Genomic DNA, 24,941 nt, shown 5'->3' on the forward strand with positions numbered 1-24,941 from the left:
AACTAAAGGCGCTCCACTATTCGGGTCGTTTATGAGCGGCCACAATTTACGAGAAAATCAGGAAATTCACGCACATCCTATTCTCTCCGTACGATCGTTTATTTGTTCTGTTGCGCGGAACAGTCACCACTGACCATTCGCGGCGAACTGTGCGGACGACTGTGCGGCGAATTTCACCGCGGCATTTACACCCCGTCGTTTAATCTGTTCTTGTAAAGTTCAGTATTATTTCAACATTTGTTCGTATCGCGGCTAGCTTTTGGTTGCGAATTTCCGCGTGAATGTACGTCACAAAAAATTACGCTGCAAGTAAATGAAAATTCAATAGCCGAGCGCAAAAAGCACGTAATAAATGATTAAACTGCTGCTGAATTTTCCGCAAAAGAGCATTATCCTTTAGGTATTTACTGCTGGAATTTCACAGCATAGTAATTTTCTGTGTCAAAAAACGTTTTTAAAAATGTTTCTAAAAATGTATCTTTGGCAGAGCGATTAATCAAAAATGTAAATTTCAATGTATATTGTGAGTTTCAATATATTTCATTCTATTGATCGTTGAAACTGATTTCAACATTCTCTGTCATCCGTCCTCTGTCATCATTCACGTTTAGCTTGTGTATTGCCTCTTCACTTTTAATTCATGGAATTTAGTTTTCATTATAATGGTCTCTCATTAATTTCTCAGTGCTCAATGCGCTGTCGATTCAATCGCATTCACTCGAATACCTACTGCGAAAACATTGGACGATTTGCTCAGAGATGCGAGTACCGACAGACACTCGATTCTCTCACTAGTTCGTTCTGGAACAAGTCTATCGAGTCTAGCCGGGAAAAACGCTCGTGCGCTCATCGATCATCGTTGAATAACGACGTTTGCATCAAGCACGCCTCTTCGCGTTACCGAGAACCAGTGGGATTCGGCCAACAATCGTTGTTCTGTACCGCGAGTCGACACTCGTCAAGTCACTGTTTCCTCTATCTCCCGCGCCGGGAAAATAGAAATATCTTGAGAAATAGTTGTAACGGCAGACACACTTGTGTCGCATCGTGTCGCGACATCGTCAGGAAGCGTCTGTGAAATCTGCAATAACCCTTCGCCCCTTTCAATAGCGCGAAACGTCCACGACAGGGAAAACTTTTCCATCCCAAGTTGTCGGTTAAGGCTACTTGAGCGTCGCGACGATGACGTCGAGCGAGTGCGACGGCCTTGTTGTCGAGGTATACCGCGAGATCTCCCGAAGTGGTGTAAGTAAACGGTGCAACGCAGATTCCTGCTTGGGTTGGACGAATAGCTTGGAACGATGGCAGTCGTGATCAATAACGTGACGTTTCCAATGACGCGGATGATGCCACGAGGAAAGTCCTTCCGCCAAATTCTGAGCATAACATTCTCAAGCATTGTTTATCTTCTCGAGCCGATAAGATCACTCGAGCTCGAGCGGAATACTCCTGAGATAATTTCAACGATTATCATCATTCTCGTGTTGGTGAAGCCGGAAAAAGACTCAAGCAGATAATAATGTTTACATTAAATCGGTACGGTTTAATTTCTTCGTGCGTCTTTTCCGCGATGATGAGTAACGAAATTAGCGTCGTCTGTTCTGAATCGTTTATCGGAATCGCGTAATTGATAATTGGATTCGTGCGCAACAGACCGGCTCTTCTAATGATTAAAACGGGCGGAAGTCTGTGCGTATTTAAGAAAGAGTACTGCCTAGTCTATTGTGTGAAGGAATCTGTGGAGGAAGGATCTTTTTGTTCAAAGAAGAAATTCTCAGACAAGTCATCGACAATATTAATTAAAAGGGTGCCAGCTGAGTACATACTTTGCGGTCAAAGCAACCGTTTCAACAATGTTAATATTAAAGCCGGCTATCCTCATGCGAAGCGGCAGATTTAACCGGAGTTTATACCGCGCGTATTCCTCGCCAGCGTTAACGTATGTCCGCATAGGAAACGGGCAATTAAATTTGATTAAGCTTCATAACCTACGCGTTTCGCAACAGCACGCTCATACACGGGCATACATCTCTAACCAAAAAATGTATGCGCGGCTTGGCGTTCTAGCTCTCTTTTTTTCCCCTAGACTCGCTGTTGTGCGGTAGTTATTATTCCGATGCACACATATATCACTACTTCAGCGTTTTTTTCCTGCGGTTAAATGGCTGTACACTTCTCGATACCGCTGTTATATATTTTATATACGCGATGTCGCGTCCGTGTATGTGAGATAGGATGAATTTGCGGTTGCATGATTGGCAATTGACGATATACTCAATTACGTTACCAATCTCCTTTTCTTTCTCTCTCTCTCTTTCGCTCTTATATGCATATAGAAATATGAAGCATGAAATATTTAAAGTCCCACATTGTTTTACACCGACAGTACAGTTTCCGGGAGAAAAGAATAATGTAAAGCAAAGCTCTTGAAAATGTTTTATCGTCTGTTCTCGCGTTTTATTTAAATTTCTTTCCGCTACTTCATTGCTTGAATTTATAGGATTATCATACAAGTATAAATCTATCAAATAATGAATGACGTTTAGTCTCACTATTTGCATTACAAATTATATATCGTATTGTTGCAAATATTCTCCATCGGAGCTGCGTTTAATTATACATTTGTTTACGACCACACAACATTATTAATTGCGTTTGCAGTTTGCTCTGTCACGGAGGGAAAAATAGCAGGCTTATTCTTTAGTTCCATTTCCGCATGTAGTAACGTACATTAGAAGGCAGTAGTTAGAAAAGTAAGAACGCAGAGCGTGGAAAGAGCTTTCTCGTAACGTAGAAACCATTTCATACCGGTTACCATTCGTTCTTTTAATCTGGGATATGCTTATGTTGCACCTAGAATTCGTGCTACATTTGTAAAAAACTTTTATAAAATGTATAATATTTAAAGCAATGCATATACCTATAATATTATACATGAATATTATATGAAAAGATCATCATCATTAGATAAATAAGAAATAAGTGATTTTTGATCGATTTACAAAGTCTTGTTTTATTTTTTATTTCATCTTCTCCGACAACACTGTGATAGTTAAAAGTTTGGATATTTTCTAGATACATTTTGTTATAAATTATATACACGCAAATATAAATTTATAAAATTCTATAAAGCTAGATATTTCGCAAATTTCTCAATAGAAAAAGATAATGGTGTATCTTTAGATAAAATATTCTGCGTTAGTCAATGAATCACGCTTCGAGATTCTGCAGCAAATTTATATTCCCGATGGAAGAGGAGAAATCGTCATACTCTTCCGTTCTTTCAATGCTTTTTAAAAATTAGAACAAGGGGAACTATCGAGTGGTACCAATTCATCGGTAAAGAGGATAAAGGGAAGAAAAAAGGAATCGTTCAAGGTCATCCAAGTGGAGGATCTCTACGTTGCACCTCTTTCCAATCGAGCACGAGTACCGTAGAAGTATGTGCTACAATTCATGATTGAGCTTTCCGTATTCATAGAAGTACTCTCTTAAATGTGCAACGTTAGCCTTCATCAAAAATGCAATTAAAAGAAGATCGAATTCGCATACATTACGTTTGCTTTGTGGTGACATTTTCGAAATATCTCAGAAAATTCAGAGGAAAGTAAAAGCTACCTGAAACGTCATGGTCACTAGCAACGTTACAGAATAAATTATAACAAAAGTATTTGCCAGATATGCTCACGTAATATCGCGAAGTTAGTATGACTGCTGATTCTGCTGTAACATTTTGATTTTATCAAACTCTGGATTAATAAATTAATAAATTACTGTCTCAAGATATCCTTGTTTCGTGATATCGTGATATCGAGAACATCGTTGTTTATCAATGGCTTGATGTAGGGCACAAACAACTTGACGACTTGCTCCTCTTCGTTATGTTTAAGATGTAGCGGGAGAGATGAGATGCACAACGATACCCTACGGCTGTTATTTTCTCATTACTCATAACTTTAGGCAAATTTAATGTATTAGTATATTATTGCACGGAGGTGTATAGTATGTACAGTATGTATTCTGAATAAATATCACAAATACATATATCGTAATATTACTTCCGCTATACATACGAACAAACTGTCTTCCGTATATAAGCCGCGTGTTATGTAACGAGGCCCGTTATATTTTAAACATACTTGATGTAATTAACGTAAACACTTTATCAAATTTACTGCAATGGGAAAATCACTTGCCAATTATCAATTATAATTCGTCGTATCTTCCGATTTCGTTATTCTTTAAATTAATTTGGCTTTATGCGTTCAAATCCTGTTTTTATTAAAACATCGCGCATTACTAATCTATATAATGTTACCTATTCAATCATAACTGTTGCGACAGCTGACATTTTCTTTTTCCTCCATGTTCCGCTTCGTTCTTCGTCTTTCCTCTTTTTATTCATGTAGCTATCTTTCCAGCTACCGTCTTGTGATGTCCATATTACTGTCAAAATATCAAGACAATTCGCTACGTCTGTTTTTGTAGAACAATTCGCTGTGCTTTTCAACCTAGTCTTGGCTTAAGAGCGTCCAGGTCGGATTATATAATCCGTTGTTTAATAATGGAGTAAAAATACGTTGTGACGCAGTGAAATACCGTCACGAATTGTTCGCCGAAATTTCGGATTAAAACGATCGAGCTGGCAGATCGAGCCGACAGCAACGCGCCTAGGTCTCTATACAGTAAATCACAGTTGTCTGTGTAAAACGTGTTGAAGGTACAAACCTACAATGTTTTTTCGCATGCGGTTATCAACGTGCACAGTTATCAAGAGAGTGATCAATCGCGGTATCGTTTTTCCTATTGTTCACCGCGCAATGTTACCGTCGATAGTTTAAAAAAAAAATGTTCCGTACTAATACGATTTGTATATTCTTTTACAATCATAGATTTTATATCGGAATAATTTTCTCTTCATATTAAGAATTGTTCTGGTCACATATAGGAATTACATAGAGAGCAAGTAAATATTTAGGTATTTTTCTTTAAAAATGTTATGTACATTTTTACTTGCAACGTAAAAATCGATATTTATTACATTGCAAGAATTTTATATATTTTTTACTTAATTTTCTCTCATCTAAATTTAATAAATTTCATAATAAACGTAATTTTCATTTTTATCTTAATTGCAAAAATTAAATTGATTAATTAATTTCTTTTCTCTACACAATTGATCAAAGATATTTTTTATGTTTCTAAACTTTTATACATGCAGTGAAATAATAATCGTATACATGACTTGTTTACGATATAATTTTCTGAACAAAACTTGTTTCATCGCAATTATTATATCAATTACTACCGTAACATGAATGTTTTAAATATTGCAGTAATCACATTTGCAAGATGAGAGATTATTTCCGCACAACGAGTAACGTAAATGAAAAACGTATCACGTTCATTAAAGCTGGTTATATGTTTACTTATTGGTATAAAACTTGAATACTAACGTCGAATTGTGTTGATTCAGGTTTCATTAAATCATTATAAGTTTTATGTAATATGTAAATAATTGATTGGCGCGATATTAGTGCAAGGCAACTCTTCAGGCCAAATCCTTTGCGGCTTGACTAGCTAGTAATCCTCAACTTTGCTAATTAGCCAGTAATTTCACAGGATTATTGCTTCATCGTATTTGCCTTACACGGGAAAAGCAAAATGATAACAAAATTTCAACCAAGATGACCAAAAAAGAGTTGAGATTAAAATTAAAACTGCACTACCATGCAAAACAAGTATCAAAGACCGCAAAAATCGTAATGATAAAATATCTTTATTGTGCAGTGCGTGCTAAAATTTTCTTACATATCGTGTTACGCTCCTTGCTGAAATTGCACCCCATTTAATTACGATCGTTCCGAAGGAATGTTGGAGTATCGAAATTGGAATTGCGAACTTACGTTAAAGCCGCGTCGTTAAATCAACCGTGAAATGTACGAAGTTCAAATTCATTTTATATAGACATTTTCTTCATTTAAGTAAAATATCCCAGAATTGTTTTCCTTGATCTACTAACGGAAAATTGTAAACATCTGACTATTTTCATGGAGAAAAATCTGACTATAAGATTAAAGAACTCGTCATTAAAATTAGCGAGAACTTACGCCAGTTTACTGGCACACATTTTAACACTTGGACTGTCGTGTCACCCATATACGGGTGAATTTCCGCATGGGAGACGGTTTAGAAAAAAAACATAAATAGGAATGATTTTATTAACTATTTATAGAAGTGCTGAATGCAAATAAAATAAAGCAACTTGCACAATACTTACATATTAATGCAAGAAACAAAATTGATATTACGTATTACATCGGGATTAGCAGTGTTAAAATCGGTGGAAGCACAATGTCAATACGTCTTTAAAAGTCGCCGGCGGAAGCACAATGTCATCGGGCTGCCTGTAACGTTACACGTCGCGGCAGCAGAGGAGCGAAAATATGGTGGTCAGGAAAGATACACGGGAAAAGTCCTACAAGAGCCGTGTCACCGCAACTCGGATAGCTCGAGAGCAGCCGCGATATATCAAATTTCTTCCGCAGATCGGCAGCGCATATGATGCGTGAAGCCGTAACGGTGCACATTGCACCGCGCGAGAGAACGAGCGAGAGGACGGATACGCGACTACCAGCGTGGGAACGAACGTCGAAGCAGAAGCCAAATGCCATTTGCCGAATGGTGGAGACATCGCTTTATTTCAAAGTCAACTGGCAGATATTGCTCCACCGCTTACCGCCGATGAACCGCCATTAAAGAGCAGAACGATATTTCGAGTTTCGATCTCGCGACCGAAGGAAGAGAGAGAGAGAGAGAGCGAGAAAGAAGGGCAGAGTGAGAATACCCTGGTGCTTTCCAGTATTCGTGTATTACATTTTTACGCCCGATGCCTTTCCGTCTCGCATTTGCCAATTTTATCGGGTGATATAAAAGGGCACTGATATCGAACAGAAAATAATAATGTTAATCTAGACGTTAAAACGGCTGCGTTCTATTACTCCGCGCCTTCGAGAGCGGAAATGCTCTCGGAAAGAGAGAATAGAATAATGTTTTTAATCCGAAGCAAAGAAGACGATTAACATATAGATTAAAGATTACGGGTAGATTAGGTTTCCTCCGGTGTAAAATTAGCGACAATTTGGATAGTTCTAAAGTTAATGAATTTGAAGGTAATATTACTTATACTTGTAATTACGATCAAAAAGATTCTGAAATAATTACGAGTGTTTTCGTTTCAGAGGAAGAGCAGCTATTAAAATGTTTCAAAAATTCATCAAAGTGAAATATTAATTCGCAAACGTTCAAAGTTAATGTTTCTCCTAAATCCCATTCTTCACAAAGTTGATAATAACTTGCTCAATTAGCTAAAAGTATATAGAGAAGCAGCATATATAGTTGGTATATAATATAGCCTGATAAGGTATAATCCACATACAGTAAAAAGGTCTGAAAGATTTATTAATCTGAAGTGCATGATGTAGCTTCTCGGGCAAAGGCATATTTCGCGTTAGAACGCTCTTTGATCTTAGAACGATGTATAGGGCGCTGCCGGGATCCAAACGCTGACATAGAATAAAAGGATACGCGCCGGAAATTATACGGTAACGCCAAGCCTGGAAATAGCGTGTGACCTAAGGACCAAGGCCGCACATCAATCATCATATTTGTAAAAGTGATATAGCGAAAGGGATGTTTCGAATACAGATTGGATGAGACGCGGTTTCGCGCAAAGTTTTCATCAAGCCGATACATTGCGTGTAAAGCAGTTTGTGATCAACGTAACATTTTACTCCCCCGTGTACGCGCCGTGCGTGATTTCTCACGCAACATGCCAACATCAACGCGAGATTACATATTCGGTTTCTCTAATACTTGCATTTTAAGTATTTTCACGTCGAAATCGCAGAGGGACTTTTCAGTGCTCGAGCAATAAACTTCCTTTGAATTATGACATGTCTACTTCAAGCAATCGATCGCGAACCATCCACGTCTTCCCTCTTGTCGATTGCGCACCACCGTGACTCTCGAGTCTTACGACTAATTTCTGACTTGGATAATTGCGAGTCCGAGACCAATCTCGTGGAATTATTATCAAGGTCTAGGCGATCGCACGATCTAGGATACAATTCTGGCCATTCCCAGCGGTGCTGCGAGTATAGCAATCTCAAGTTCTATCGGTTGTTTCATCGAGAGAGCAACTGCAACTGACCGGAATTCGATAGGATATTAGAGAGAAAATTATGCGCATGTAGCAGCGCGTGACTCGAATAGGCGCTCGATCTTCCTTCATCCACGACGTTATTATCAAACTTTTGCATGGTGCTCACGAACACTATCGTGACACTAGCTTCTTCGCGCGTGATCCGTCATGCATTGTGCAGACACGCTCACCAGGACTGATTGGAAAAGAGACTATTGCGTTGAAAAATTGCATCAAGTAATGTTCTCCGATATTGGCCATCAATCTATATGCATGCTTCAATACTTCGAACGATATATATAACGTGATCGGAGGAATATGCCTTTCCTCTCGGCTTCTTAAGTGCTTGCTTGACTCACGCGTATCTAATGTCCCGGAAAGCCGTAATCTAAGCCATCGTTCTGTCTGTCATTGCAATATTTCTTTCCGTCCGGTCGCGGTACTTCCGATTCCAAATGGGTGCGCCACGGTGCGCGAGAAGCTGTTGCCAAGTCGCGATTATATCAGTTCGTTGGCGGCTACGGAAAATGTCGAAGTCGGAAAATTGAGACGGCGATGCGTTAATATTTCAAATAAATCGAATAAAGTCACGAAAAGTGCAATATGCCGATAGTGCGACACAGTATTGCGTCGAACGACGTTGCGGATATCGCGAGATGTCCGTGGAAAACGAGTTTTATTAAAAGCAACATCTCAAAGAGAACGGCATTGCTGCGAATGCACTGGAACATTAAATCCATGCAATCGTCGGAGTCGTTGGATTCTGCAAATCCTTCTCGCAGCACACAAATTTTATTGCAGGCGAATAACGTACTGAGATGACATATGCGCGCGCTGAAAGGCGCATTTTGTATCGAATTAAGTGCTAAATAAGTTAACGCGATGGTCCCTTGCGCGACAATTTGCTTACGCGCCACGCGCGTCTGGCCATGAAATTGTTAACGTTTTAATGAGTTTCTCGCAAATCTAATTGGTATGTTGGTCTGCCTCGGTAATCTACTTAATTTCACAATGTGACCGTTCTAAACTCATGGTCGCTATTAAAATCGCCCGCATCGCGTATATTTTTATTATCGTAAAATAGTAACTTTCATCGCTTATGCCAACACACGCTGGTACATTATTAAATTCGCACGAAATTTCAGAATTACTTGCCTATGTTGCTGAACAATGGAATAAAATGTACCATCAACTTGAATTATTTCTTATATTAATTTCTTGATGTTCGTTAGTAGTAGTAGTAGTAGTAGTAGAAAGAATATTCCGTTTGAAATTGCCGTACAAGAAAAATGGGAATCGTATCTTGATTCTCGTCTTTTTCTTCACGGCGCAAATCATATCTTGATGTCGTCGACTTCCAACTAAATTATTGCATATTTTTCCGATTCGCTTTAAATTAATTTCTGAACACATTTCGATAAAATTTCTTTGACGATTCTCAAGTCTCTCGAGAGTCTTTGAGTTGCTCGATAATTTAAATGAGGTCGTTCGACTCTTTGGTAAACTTTTCAATAGATTGCGAAGAAGTCTGCTTTATCAATATTTCACTAAAACTATGGGCAAATATTTTATCGAACCAAGCTCATGTTTTCATTACGTGCACAGGAACATTTGCGTATATTGCATTCAATATATACGAAATAATTAAGTAACACAAATGATTTTGTAAACGCTGTAGTCAAGTTTAGATGATACAGATTTAACTAACTTTTCTATTATACAATTCATTGTGCATAGCATGGCATTGATGCAAAGTTATGAAACTGACAATGAGATATGTGAATAGTGGCCATGTCGACCGTACGAAGAAAATCGCAGAAAGAACATTTTCCTCCAGGTCGAGGGAAAGAAAGAAAAAAAGAAAGAGCAATGTATCACAACTAGTATACATATATTATGATATTCATTCATACTGAAACATCGTAAAATGGGATCTCTTTTTGTTTTGACCTCTCTTCTCCGATATCAAAAGTGAATATGCTTCTCTTTGATCTATTATCTTTATTGCATAGAAACACCAAGGATACAAAGAGAACACTGACGACCGTGTGCATAGATTATATATAACAACGAAGCAAACTTGCGCATTTAGAGTCGCGGAAAGTCGGTTGAATTGCGATTACATGAGACATCGAAAAGTTCATTTAGATTTTTATGAGATTATACTAAGACGTCTATAATAGTTATTTTCTTTATAATTAATAGTTAATAAGCTTCATATAACTTTATGTAACTGGAAAAGATTGCGAACAATGCAAATTTATATGTTATTTATATTATATGCAGTACATTATAAAACCGCGAATAATAATCTTTAGGCGCACATAAATTTAACGATCACATATTACATTACATATCAACATTTTCTGGCTTGCTTTAAACACACAAAAAATTACAGTCTGTTCGACTTATATCGCCAACTGCAAAAGAACTTTTCCGATATCTCAATTTCTATACCTATTCGGTCACCGCTCTCGTTTCAGTGATGCCTGAACACGCGATACACGCCGTGAAATGGATACGTCATTCCGTTTCCGGATTAGGAAAGTGCCATGCGGATCGGAGTCACCAATGTCACGCGGACACGAATTAGCGGGGGTTACGCTATTTTCACATCCGCGAAATGCAGATGTAGCGTCACGCAACGTTGGCTGATGTCCAAAATTCATGTGTCCGATCGGTCGGTCGTTCGATCGGCCGTGTGCACATTCGTAAAGTCGTGTGATGCGTACGCGAAGTTGGAATGCCGAGTGTTCATCGCTTCGAGAGGGTTGGCTAGGAAGAGATCTATACCGTGTCGCTGGCAGAAGGAAAGCGGATGAAGTTCTATCTGAGCGACCGTGTGTCGCAACCGCGATTACTCGCTTGAGCACCTCCACCCGACAATAGAAGGAAAAAGCTTTTTGAGATTTTTAAGAAAACGAAATTTGCAACGTTTTTGAAAGGGCGATTGACGCACATTTATTGAAATATTTTATTGAATTATTAATTCAGGCAAGCATGCAACTTGATTTTTGTTTCCTCGTTCATGGGAAGAGAGAGATTCTTGAAAGAAAGAAAAACATCTTATATTACATTCCAGTCATGTTTAACCGGAAATGGAGATAGAAGTTTAATGCAACGCATTATTGTGTATAATTATGCATATTGACGAGTATTGTATACATATAACTCTGTAAAATTATAGGAGATACCCCTCCGTAGCTCAATGTAACACATTTATAAATAGAATGAAAAATAACAAGCGAAAGATAAAAATGGTTCAAAGATCATATCATCTCATATATTCATTATAATTGAAGTTATATATAATTAAAAAGGCAAGAACTTTTTTCTGACGATACATTTACATAAAAAATTATGCAAGAGCATATCCGTTGTAATAACGGCTCAACGAATATGATACGTTCATATAGTTTCTCTGCATCCACATTTACATCAGACAAAGCATATTTACAATTCGAGCTCTTTCTTCCAAGCTTAATATTCCAGCTATTGTTTCGTGGCAAATGTGGACAAAGCGAATGAAAATGGAATGTATTTAAGTCAGGTATAACACAGGAAGAACTCATCGTGGTATTTCGTTTCATTCTTACATTATTACAACGAGATGTAGAAAATTAATTCTGCATTTGTCATGCGTCATGTATTGTTATCTTAATTTAATTTTTAGTGATTATAAAATTCGTGATATTGTACAAGTATAATTAAGCTTCTTCTCTTTGGTATCTGTGGCAGTAAACGGTGGCTCTTAGGACTTTATGGCACAGATAAACGAAACATTCGTAATTATTTTATAATTATACTCATAATACGGACAGCTATCGTGATCTCGCTGCCCTGTGATAGACGCAGAAGCAAGTCGTTTTCTCATTACACTTATGTGCGCTCCTGTGGATATTATTGACGAGAAAGATAACGGCACACGCAAATTACGCTCGTGATAATCCTCACGCGATTTCGCTATTCGACACAACGTGTGGCGCAGCGCGGGCAACGCCTTTACCGGCAATGAAAAAATCGTTAATAAACGTATTCAGAGGTACAGGGCGCATCGGATGCAGCGCGTGACGCCACCCTGCTTATTCCATGTCACGGACAGCGTGTGGAAAAATCAAAATTCGAGTATCTCGGTCTTGTCGAAATACCCATTCTACATGAATTGCTTATGAGACCTGCTGTGCAAGCTCATATGATCGGCACGAATAACGTCGTGGATTGGAGGGATAACGGAGACTGTTTCGAATGAAATTTGCTCAGGAAAAATAAAGTCCGCCGTACTCACGCGTATTGCCCGCGCCGCCTTTTATTGACTTTCACGAAAAATCGGAAAACGTCCCTATTGAAAGAAGCTTATACGTACTGTCTCTTGTCTGGTGGAAGAGAGAGAGAGACAAATGAAAGTTGAATTAACTCCGTCGAGGAAAATATATGCGCGGAGCGCATTCTTGTTTTCCTTCATCTGTACGTTTTTCGAGATTTTACATTTGCTCTAATAAAAATGTCGACGCAGTCGTCCTAATTTTTTTGCTTTCCCGCTTTGCAACAGTTTAAATATTCGGAAAATTGTTGGGTAACGCGGGGACTGCTGATTACATTGGAGTGGATTAATGTAATATACATACATACATATCTGCGTGTTTTGCGAAAGCTTTCGCTTACCACAAATGCCACATAATGGTCAACTCGTTCAATATTAATTCTGCTTGCAAATGAAAAGCATGTAAACATTTTGTTTAATCCGGACACCAAATAACTTCAGTGATAAAAGACTTTCGTCATCTAAAGGATAATGTAATAATACAATCTAATTTATGAAAACGTACTTTTTCTGGAGATTTTCTTTCCTGAAATCTGCTACTTGAAGTAATATATAAGTAATATGTATTAATTGCAAATGTTAATAGAAAAGATTTATATTTTGCACATAATCCGTTATCGTCTTGGTTATTACTTTATCACTGTCATGGAAACGGATATGGTATTCGTCACTTTAACAAGATATAAAAATTATTTCTCTGTATTAAAGTAGAATCTGTTTTCTTTCACTTCTTACGACGATAAAAAATTAAAAATATATTTTTGGCGAAAATATAGATAATATTATACATTTCTCCGCATAATGTAATGTGAGCTTAATTCATTTCTAAAATATCAATTGGAGTTGTAACATGAAAAAAATTATTACAATATTCTAAATAATAGTTAGAGGAAGTTGACCAAATATCAAATTTTTTAATATATTTATAGAGCAATATTAGAAAAAGATTCAACGTAAGATCTCCAACATCTCAGTAACATTTGCGTTCAATATTCTTTTCGATATCGATGAGCAGTAATTCTATAATTTGCCGTAATCCTAAAAATCGTTGAAGCTGAAAGTCTCGCTTGACTTCAGGACAAATATTTTCCCCGCGATAACATAATGGTCCAAGTGTAACGCATCCATTAGCTTGCATCGGTTACGGTGAACTTATCCATGAACTACGGGCGCATCGAACGGAGCATAAAACGAACCCTTCGGTGCGCAGCCCAAGTAAATCTCTTCGAATTTCCAGAGCGTTTCTCGAACCTGGAACCTGGAGAGACGAGACGCGAGAGTATCGATCCCCGGCAGCCGAAACCGTTCCGTCGAAAAAGCGGTTTACGATCATTGCGAGGTCGAGGAGGCGAATCGGGAAGTCCCGTCCGCATCGTCGTCATCGACATCTTCGTCGTCATGGTCGTTGTCGTCGTCCCCAAAGGGCTTTGCGATCGCGCAAATAAGACCACCCGCGGCCTCATGCGAAATCGCGCTACCAAATGTATTTTCGTGGCGGCGACGTGAAAGACACATGATGTAATCGACGTAACGGCAGCAGATGTCAGCCACGGTGGCTTTGTCGAGCGACCGACAGGCGCTGCGGCCGTGGCGGCATGCCAATTTCTTGCTATACGAAAATAGGTGGAGGTCGCGGACCCAGAGATCGAAAGAGAGAGATGGAGAAGGATGAGAGGCAGAGAGAGAGAGAGAAACAGAGAAAGGGAGAGATGGTCTCCCGTTCCGGGGATGGTCGCACAGTAGACCGCCATGAAACCGCATAAATGAGCGATCGATATGTTCCGCTAATCTGCGTGTGCCCGATGCTCTACGTCTCCGTTCCTTTGCTCGACAAATGCAGCGATGCGCTGCAGAATGCAATGCAGGGTGCACCGCGGCGGATGTTTAGGCGAGATCATTTCTGGTCGAAATTGAGACGCGTTCCACGTTTATAGGTATTACGCTCTTACACGTGAAGCATTCAGTTTCAAAAGCCTAGTCAAGATTATAATTCTGTATAATATATTCTGCAACGTATTAAATATCTTTTGATGTTTGATTGTATGTTTTATTGTACGATTGTTAAATAATTTTTCCACCAAATAGAGATTCAGGGTTTAAAATGTCCGTCAATTTTCATGTTACGATATATCCAGTAAAACGTTCATGCTTTTATTGGAAAACGAATATCATTTCACTTTAGGATATTGGGACTTTAGGAATATAATATTATTGAGACGGTTTGTAATAGACGGATATTGTTTTTGCGAAAATTATATCAATTGGCAAAAAAGATAAATATCCTCTGAAAATGTAAAATGAATATATAAAATTAATAAAATGTATAAAATGTAATATTTGAAATCAAAAGAAAAGTATGTGCAAGGTACTGATTTTCTATTTCCGCTTAAATCTCTTGAATAAAAATGAAATTACGTATATACATATATATATAATAGAAATGAAATAATGGATACTGAAGTAATTGTTAACTTAAAAATATTTAACTTCTTCAATTGCTAACGATATTAAACAGAGGTCTACCTTTTAGCAATTTAAATGTTCCACTTCCAGTACGTACAACTGATGTAGCTAAATAAAGAAGTCGGTCGAGTCAAGGTACTCAAGGATGTCTTGCAAAAAAGAGCAATTAATCTAACTTAAGAAAGTATCAATCAATAGCCAAACCCCTTCAGCACTTTTTAATTCACGAAGTATTATGACGTAAAAAATCTTCTAAAGAGGATAAAAGTTTTTAATCTTCCTCACAATTAAGTATTGTAGATTGCGCACCATGCGAAGGTATAAAAACTGGTAATATAAGATTTGACAAGTTTATTTTTGGTACTCTATTTTATTAAAATTCTATTTTTTATTCTATTTTTATAAATTTTTATAAATGTTTTCTGCCTGTCGGCGCGCATCCTAGAAGTTTCGGAAAGTTATATAAATGGATTGATGGAAATGTACGCACGTGCCGATCAAAGTAATCCTAAAGTTCCTAAATGAAATACATCACTAGTCCATCGATATTGCGAATTCATATTAAAAAGCAAGCGCGCTAGGGCTTGCATCGGCAATTATTTTCAATAGCGTGGTAAAATTCTGTAGTCAAATATCTATTTACTGTTACTGACGTTCAAAAATTTTTATTGCTGTTCGAGCAGCGGTTAAAACATCACAAAGAAATTGGCAACACAAAAAAATTTAAGAAAGAAAAAATAGCAGATTTTTTAAATAATAGATACGAACTCATATGAATATTTGTAACTTACAATCTAGTTTCAATTTACGTTTAGTTTTGTTATAATAGTAAAGTTTATATAAATGAAGTAGAAAGTTTGAAGCTATATTAGCTATATCTTTATTAGTTCTATTTACATGCAATATCTTTTGATTGACATACAACTTGATTTATTACTTTTAATTGACTGACAAACTGATATACGTATATAAATAAAATGCAAACTGAAGAAAAAATTTGCTACGTATGTCGTACTACTAAAAATGTTAAGGTGTCACATTTGCCAATAAAATGTCATCGTTTTTTCTATCTTTTATTTCAAATAATCGTAGCGTTTTAGAAATCATAGTTTTTTTAAAGATATAAATAACTCGTGTTTGTAACATTTTCAACGAGATCAATTACAAAATTATGGTATTACACGATTGATCGTATTACAATATTTATTTTGTTGCCTGTTATCATATTTTTTCACTGTATATTAATAATCCTTGTGTGAATATAGTAAGATGATTACACGCAAGCAACTGCGGCCTTACGCGATTGCATTTACTTTTAATAATGTCTAAGTAATTTAACTATATGTAAATAATTAAATGCTGTCATCTCGGTATGGTCGATGCATATAATTATAGCATTCACTTTGACGCGGTTGCACTGAAACTGAGAGAGATGTATCACATAGCGCTGGCTCTTAAATATAAAATGCATCTTAACGATATTTGATTTCGTTGCTCTCTACATGATAATTTGATATAACAGTTTTTATTTCTGTGCTAAAGAAACACAGACAAAAACTGTTATATCAAATTATCATGTAGAGAGCAACTAAATCAAATATATTTACGATGATTTTCTTGCAGCGAACCAAGTTTATTTTAGGAAATTGATCTATTTGATCTATTCGAATAAATATAGTCTTCCCCTTGTTTTATAAAATATTTGCAGTTTAACTCTTTGAAGCATAGTAGTAAAATGAAAAATGTTCCACTTTTTTTAGTGCTTGAACGTGCATGATGGGATGTTATTCATATCACCTTTAAATTGTGAAATTACTAGAAGCATAAAGATTTACATTTTGTCCCACTTATTTAATATAGTTAGAGACTCTCAACAGATGTCAGATGTCAATTATTTTTGTTTTTATTATTTTGTGTAATTTTGTATTCTAAATAATTAAAATAAAACTATTTTGTCACATTTTATACAAATAAAATTCCTGTGCACCTAGACATTTTTGTTGTTGTAAAATCCTGTGCTTCAAAGAGTTAAGAAATATGTGTTGTAATAAAATGATTTCTAAATGTACTGAAGTAAAACTGGACACGTATGCAGCAGCTCTCTACATAATCTATCGTACATGTATGTAGAACATTGAAATGAAAAATTGATTATATCGTTGAAGAATTCACTGGAAATGTTTCGAGACAAAAGACAATTTAAAATTTTTACTCTTGCGAAATGCAATAATATTCACATTTTATTTTAACAAAAAATTCAGAAGTGATAAAAATCTATTGATTCAGCTGTGTTTTATAAAACTATAGTTTTTATTACATGATTTAAATTACTTTTTAATTGTATGCTGCGTTTTATACTGATTTAGACTTAAGTATAAAAAAGATATAAAAAACTAGTTTTTTGAGTACATTATTAAATAATTTTTCGAAAAAGTACGTTTGCCTAATTTAACAGACATGTTTTCAATTGAAGAATATTGAGTTTTGTGTCATATCGCTCTGCATATCATTGCGATGTAAATTGCACCTTTATGATATCATAAAGCATGCAGATGGTAACTCATACAAGTAAAGCATAAATATTGCTCTATGTTTTTATACACAATCGTATCCAGGCCAGAGAATTCTATTTATCCGAAGCAGCTGGGTGATATATTAATTCCAATAACTGGAAAATTCTCGTAACGGGAATTCACTTCACTGCCTTCTTCGCGAGCATTTAATTCCAATAATACAAATTCTTTATGCACTCATTATCGTTAATATCGATGCGCTTATATCTCGTAAGTGAACATTACCGTTAATATCTCGGAGATTATCTCGCCGCCAGAAGAAATTTCTACGAGTTGCCGTTTACGTGAACGAGCGTCGATACGTTTTAAGAAGTTGAGACGCAAGATACCGCGAACGAAACGCAAGTCGATGTACATCGATATTCAAAGAAAATTGCATTATATAAAACTAAGAATTTCTGAAATATTTTAGAAATATTTTTATTATATCTTCATGTCTTTTACACAATATAATTCGACATTCTCTCAATTTAAATTTGCCAAGTTTCAAGTTGAAGTGATATCAAAGTCTAATTTAAGTCGGCACTGAATTCCCGAAGGTGCAATTGCAGGACGAACACTCTATATTCGCTTAACGCTCAAAGGTGAAAACGAAGTTACCACATCGTTGCTGCTACATTTAGACGGCCGTAACTAATAATCGGTGCACTAAAACCTTTAGTGAGGGCCTCGTACTAGAGAACCGTTTTGATTAAACTTCAATTATGAGAGCTTCAATTACTGAAATATTGAAGTTCATTTAACGTAGAAAAATATTATCAATAATTAGTGAATAAAATCTTAAAATCTTAAGATCCTAAAATCAATATATGAAATTACATTACAAAAAAAATAAAAGTTCTTTTGAAAAACAAGCTTCTCTGAACAACATTTGCTAACAATCATTCGATGTGATTTTACGTTTCTGTGTGAGACGTGCTCCGATCGCTATGGGCAACATACGTTAAAAATCATATCGAATTTAAGGCAGTTTCGATGATTGGTTTTCAATCGAAAGTTTTAAATTGCTGTTACGATTGATGTTCAAAAGTTAACTGGATAGTATTTTTATCCATTTTGCATCAGATGCATTAGTTATCTCTTTCTCTCTCTTTTTCTTTTTCTGTTTCTCTCTGAAATTGACATTTCACATTTACGAAAAATTGTGGTGTATATCCTTGTAAATAAAATATTTGGTTTACGTCCTCTCTACATTCGTTTTATAAGAGCTGAGACGACTTTTCTTTGACAGTCGTAATGTTCATAAGCATTTTATTTGCTCATTTTCCGAGTGTAATCTTATCAACATGTTCTCTGACAAAGGGATCGCTATTTAATTGCCTGTGTGCATCACCTCAAAGCGTGGTCGGAATAATATAATGCCGAAACGCAATGCCCGAATCTCAAAAGTTGTTATACTTTACGAGGATTCATCTCTCACACACACGAGAAAACGACTCACAAATATGGCCATCTCGCGCATAGCTATTCCTTTGACGTCTCTCTGTTATCCAAGCTTCTTTGAACGAAATGCTGGTTTTGCAAGGAAAAAATTTAATCGTTATATTCCCAACGGGCCAGCACACTTGGTGAGAGTTTATAAAGCCACAAGCTGCTTGAAATTTTAAAGAGAATCTCTAGTCGGTGAAATTGGTTCGCAATTACATTTTAAGGAGTAGGAAAATGCAATGAAAAAAATTCGAATTTTTTTCGGCTAATTCCTATGTGTGGGGTACGTCTTTTACAAGAGCGATCACGGGTCGGGCTGGTAGTTAACACCGCGCGATGGCCAGTCTGACAGCCTCATTACGATGCGAATTGGACGGGATGCAGTCGCGAAACTTTCCGAAGAAACTTCCTAAGAAAGTACCGCGGGAGTATTACCGGGTGGCCAAAGTCATTTTCCTCAGGCATAAAATATCTCTCCGTGATAAGCGAACGTTTGAAAATTTCCGCGTATCCCGGCGAGTACGAAGTAATTAAATTCCTTTTAACTCTCCAATTATTTGCAGTAACGTCACGCGGATATATTAACGTCCATTTTTTCATTCCATTTGTAACGTTAGCGTGTTCGTTATATCGTACTTCGTCGCTGTTCGACGGGCTTATGTATATATCATCGCCATTGTTACGGAGGTAAATGGACCGTTACTTTGTTCGCGATTGAGGTGAGGTATACGCGACGATAACAGATTGCACTTCGCACGTTCCCGATCTGAATTAAATTCAAAGCTGCATCCTGCCGCGCAGCTGGTATCGTGAGAAAATCAGCACCATTGTTTCTCGTGTGGAAATCGTCCGGAGATCAGCGGCGAGTAAGTTTCTCGTCTCGGATTGCTCGGTTTGCTGCAATGATCGATGAGAAAGAAATATTTTCCGTGTCGCTTATCTGTTGCCTTATTAAACTTAAAACGCAATAAATGAACGTCATAACAACGAACCGCTGTGTCTGCGAATAAACGCAGTTGTGCAATTTTTCTACGCGAATTGAATTAATGTAAAACATCCAGATATTTACGTTTACTCATAATGTATAGTGCTATGACTCATGTTAGGATTCATTACTTCTGTGCTACGAAGATTCATCTCCCACACACGAGAAACATTAGTTCATTATTATTGTTACGTTGTTGCGAGGCACAGATACACGCGTGAAAAGAATTATTATGGCGAAACTATTGTCGTTCAAAATACAGTTCGAATTTCTCTTTTATTAGAAAACTTTCTTGCCTGTTGCGATGGCACAGCACGTGGATTCGCACACGCACACTGTGACACAAAAATAGTCTTCACTACGGAAGTTGCGCGAGAATTAATCTCTGATGGAAACCACACGCGCATTGTTTCATTGCCTCAAGGTACGCGACTGTGATTATTCTGGTTTGCGTGGTGAATATCGACGGAGGTGTTAATCAAAGCCGGCGGTTTTAATAAGATGCCTTGAGCACCCTCGCGGTTCATGCAAGTTTCCAGCTTTGTTCGGTGTGACTCACGTTTCCTCAATGGTAACCGCGCCATGATTTCACGTTTCACCGAGGCGACGAAATCTTATCCGACTGCAAAATTGTTAATTTTCAGGACAATATTATTATCTTGCTGTGAAATGGCGAGCATGATCTCTCGCGATCTTTCTTCATGGGAACTTTCCTTATTAACTATTCCATTATAAATCCACTCGTGATGAGTGACTATTTTTGTCGTACGAACAAAAAGACGTCCTACCATTGTCTAATCCGGAAACTCGCTTGACATACAATATTCTGCTTCTGATTCCGTAACATTATTTTCCGTAGCAAAGCGTACGGCTTCTACCAGACTCCCTATCTCCGATTTGCATAAATTTCTCACGTAATCAAGGTTGTATAAATTTTCCACGAGTGTCCCAGGAGTAATTTAGATGGGTTCGTTCTCTCTAGCTCTTACCCTTTTCACGCCTCGGCGATGCGGCGTGATCTAACTCCCGAAAAGAGCAAGAAACGAAGAAACGGCGCTATTAGTGACGTGGGAGAAAATAGATAGGAACGGAATGCAGAAAGTTTGCGACAATTCCGACCACCTTCTTAATCGTATAATAGCCGCTTTTTAGCTCATTATCCTTAAATTCCGGTTCAGCAAAATTTAACAGGGATCTATCCCTACTTTCCAGAAAGATATTTTCAAAAATAATACATTTTGCTGAATTCATTATTAAAACAATTAGTTTGCAAATTATCGTTGTAATTATCATAGTTTATTGCTTTCTTGATACTTTTCTTTCTGTAGACTGTTCTTTTGCATTATTAATTCATTTGTACTTATTGAAATCTCTCTTATTTTCAGTGTCTCTTATTGTTCTTGAGGAAATTTAATTCCCAGAACAGAATAAATCTCTTCCTTTTCCTTTCGCCTCGTTTTCCATTCGTTTCCACTTCGAGTTACTTCCACCTTTAGTTAGCCTTAAATATTTAACTCAGCAGTACACGATTATAAAAGAATCTTTACTTTATTGCGTTATATCCTACAATCATTTACTATCAAATCTATATTTATATAATCGTTCGAGCGTTCTTTAATAGTTCTCTTTTCCTGATTTCGAGTCATAGCTGCGAATTAAAGATAGCGAGTCTTACAATTGTCCACCTACCGCGTTTCCTACGGTCGTTCGCCGGTGCCTAAGACGTGAACAAATTGCATGTATAATTTCGCGGCCGGGACTTACGGTGCACGCCGCCGTGTCAAAACCGCCTCGAGACACTTTGCCGGTTTAAAGTTTCAGCGCGGACACGTTCGAGGCCGTCGGAAGCAGCTCGGGCGTAGCCGTGAAAGGTATGTCGGCCGGTCGATGAGAACCGAGCCGAAGGAACCACGCTCGAGGGAACGCCGGTCTGACCCTAGACGCGCGCGACTTTACGTGTCGTTGACTGCGTCCGAATATACAGGAAGCCTGCACGTGGGAACCTCGCATGCCGCACGTCGCCTCTGCTTAGGAAGGCCCGTTGCATCGGAACAATTACCGCTCCCACCGCTTTGTATGGTATCGCACATCGCGTCGGCAAACCAAGTCGAAGAGGCGAGCAACTTACGGCTGCACGAGCGTAGCGTCGGGCTTTTTAAGCGTCATCGTCTCACAACTGATATCAGGCTTGAAATCACACTCGTGTCTCGTTCCTCGCCATCTTTGTTTCCTTCTCCCTCTCGTTGACTCTCGATTGCTAGTATTGTAAGTTTCCGTGCGTTCCCCTTCGCGTGAAAAAATACAGGATGCTGATATTAATGAGAAGGCATCGCAGTAATGCAGTGAGGATTAATCCGAGAACGCGGATTCCAGTTGCAGAAAAAGGAAACTCATTGGTCGTAAAACGATGAATTTTGAATGGGGAAATTTTAATATTCAGTGACTGTTTCTTATAAATCAGCGAGACCTTTTTAACTTCGATGGAAGTTTAAGAAACTCGCGAGAGCAGAGTGCGTTTTTTCTCACCTTCTCCTGAATAATGAAGCATTTATTGAGTCGTTAAGCGTGTCCGTCGAGTATCGGCACGGGAAGGAAACTTTCCAGTCTATGCAAAAAAACGCGAGGAAACGTCGAAGAATGTTGCATCCATTGGATTAAATGCAACAAATTGCACGTGATTCATAAAACCGTGCGTGCTTCGCTGCACGACTACGAACATTGAAAGACAGCGTTAATTTAGCATTGATGCAGATGCTTTTTTGCAAAAAATACGAAATCTCGTCGAAGATATTGTTTGCCAACGTTTACATATGGTCCTTCGAAAATGTTCATTTGCGCTGCGAAATCTCTTGTGTGTTTGTCATTAAACGAAATGAATTTTTAAAAGATCGAAGGATATTTCGGACACAACAGCACAGAGGCAGAATTATGTGGAGCAAATTCGGCGTGCAAACATTTGCAAGGTGTATCATGAATTATTAATGTTTGTTCATTAAATATCCATGTAGCAAAATCATGTCGTTTGACATGGATATTATGGACATATGTCATAGGTCTCATTAGGAAAATTCGGGAAAAGTAGTTTACATTAAAGAATGAATGTTTAAATATATTTTTCGCATCGACTTGGTAATTTAGGGCTAATGAGATGTAGTATTCTTCTCAGGAACTTTCGAATTGCTTGCTGCTGTTCTGAACTCGTAAATTAAGGTAAAGTAAGAGTTTCGCACGGCTTTCCCTCACGTGGTTTAGCGTGTTACTGCCTCAAGGCCTTCACTCGTAGAATATATTCGTACATCACGAAGAGAAATGACCTCGCAGAATTTCATGGATGTACGTTGAGTTTATGGTTTATGTGACGAAGGGAACGTAATTTATTTCTTGAATAACCTAATCTCACGTTCAGCATTACTTAATTCGCTCGTTAAATATCACGCTATCGTAGAGAGCATTAAATCACCATTTTGTACGCATTCTTTTCCATGCGTATTCAGTTGCATGAATATCGATAAATACTTAATCGCGACACGTTTCATTGATTGATTGCTTTGATTATAACAAGAAGAATATTTTTACATGTAACTGAAATGAATCACAGATCAGTCCAGATTGGATTATGTATGCGAAATTTTTGCAGCAATTTTTCGAGAGTACAATATTACAAACAAAAACAAAAGGATTAATTTCGATAATCGGAGGGCATTTTCGATTTACATCCTATCAGTTCGATATTTAAATCATTTCGTGTCTGCCCACGGCGATTCAGTACGCTCGCGCAAATAAAGGAAGACGATAAATACTTTGCAATTTTCCTATATTTCACAGAATTCACCGATTAAAATCTGCCTGCGAACGTAATTATCGACAAGCCACACGAGCGCAAATGGCAAAGCGATCGACGAGTTATTCCACGTATTCGTGCAATTTCTTGCTGGTACGCCGACGAGCATTCAACTTTAGTGCCTCTTTCGTGCTACTACGATACAGTACAGGTGGCCGGTATGCCACGGATTAATCGCGCGAAACTCTTCTCTCCTTCCTCTCGTTAAGCTCCCTATGCGCACCCTATCCGCAAGAGAATCGGCCCCGCGTTAGTTAAGGGTCTACGCTGTTACACGTTTATCCGCGACAACACACATAAAGTACATCGCGAAATTCAGAACAGGAGTCTCCCGCACACCCAAGGATACAAATCTTCTCGAAAATGGGAAATGGTGCTGCGGGGAGTACTATGCAGGTGGAGAGTACGGGGGTATCCGTCGGTGTATGCGCGCACAGGACGTTTCCCGGAGTGTTTTCCTGCACGAAGTTCCGCAAACAGCGGAGGGAACGAGTTTCCGTGCGGCAGAAGACGGGCGCAAAAGAAACGAGAGATTGATTTACAGGATGTCAACGTTTGCCCGACGACATCCACTCGCGGGGACGCGCTCGGACTTTTGTCGCGTGGGTACTATGTGAAGTGAATGGCTGTTTGTCGCGGCATTAGAAGTCGCTACGAGACACGCGAAAATCGTAGGATTTTAACGGTGAAACCGTGATGGCCATGGCTCTCTGTGGAACGCATGGAGAGAAGCGGGAAAGCGTAGCCGTTGACGTTCCAGTTCCAGCTGACACTGCACCGCATCGTCGCATGGCGCGTTCCAATAATTTATTTACTTTTTATTTATAATTCGCGCGACGAATAACGAGGACGAGTTATGAGTAAGTGCATCATAAAGTCGCGATCAATGGAGATAAAATCCTGTTTGAGATTTAAGGACGGTGTGGCAGCCGTCGGTTTCGGAACGGGAACAATGGCAGTAACGCCGGTAACGGCAGCGGCGCGACGGAGGATTTATTGAAACATTTTGGGACACGTTACCGGGTAGTCCAATCGCGGAACTTACGCGCGGTCTCGGTGTGTGCTTGACTGATGAATTATTCATCAAGATGGAGTACAATCGTCCCCCAGAGACTGCAACAAATCAC

At 38.1% G+C, this 24,941-nt stretch overlaps 1 protein-coding gene and 1 long non-coding RNA gene across 8 annotated transcripts in view; one reads left to right on the plus strand and one right to left on the minus strand.

Moving 5' to 3' along the window:
- The window catches only part of LOC105277487, a 154,965-nt gene that overhangs the window by 100,983 nt on the left and 29,041 nt on the right, over positions 1-24,941 (plus strand). The window lies entirely within an intron of this gene.
- LOC105277484 (hemicentin-1) overlaps positions 1-24,941 on the minus strand; it is a 151,251-nt gene that overhangs the window by 86,809 nt on the left and 39,501 nt on the right. The gene's annotated exons all lie outside the window — the stretch shown is intronic.

The sequence above is a fragment of the Ooceraea biroi genome, chromosome 3 (genome assembly GCF_003672135.1).
Source record: "Ooceraea biroi isolate clonal line C1 chromosome 3, Obir_v5.4, whole genome shotgun sequence".
Taxonomy (NCBI): Eukaryota; Metazoa; Arthropoda; class Insecta; order Hymenoptera; family Formicidae; genus Ooceraea; species Ooceraea biroi.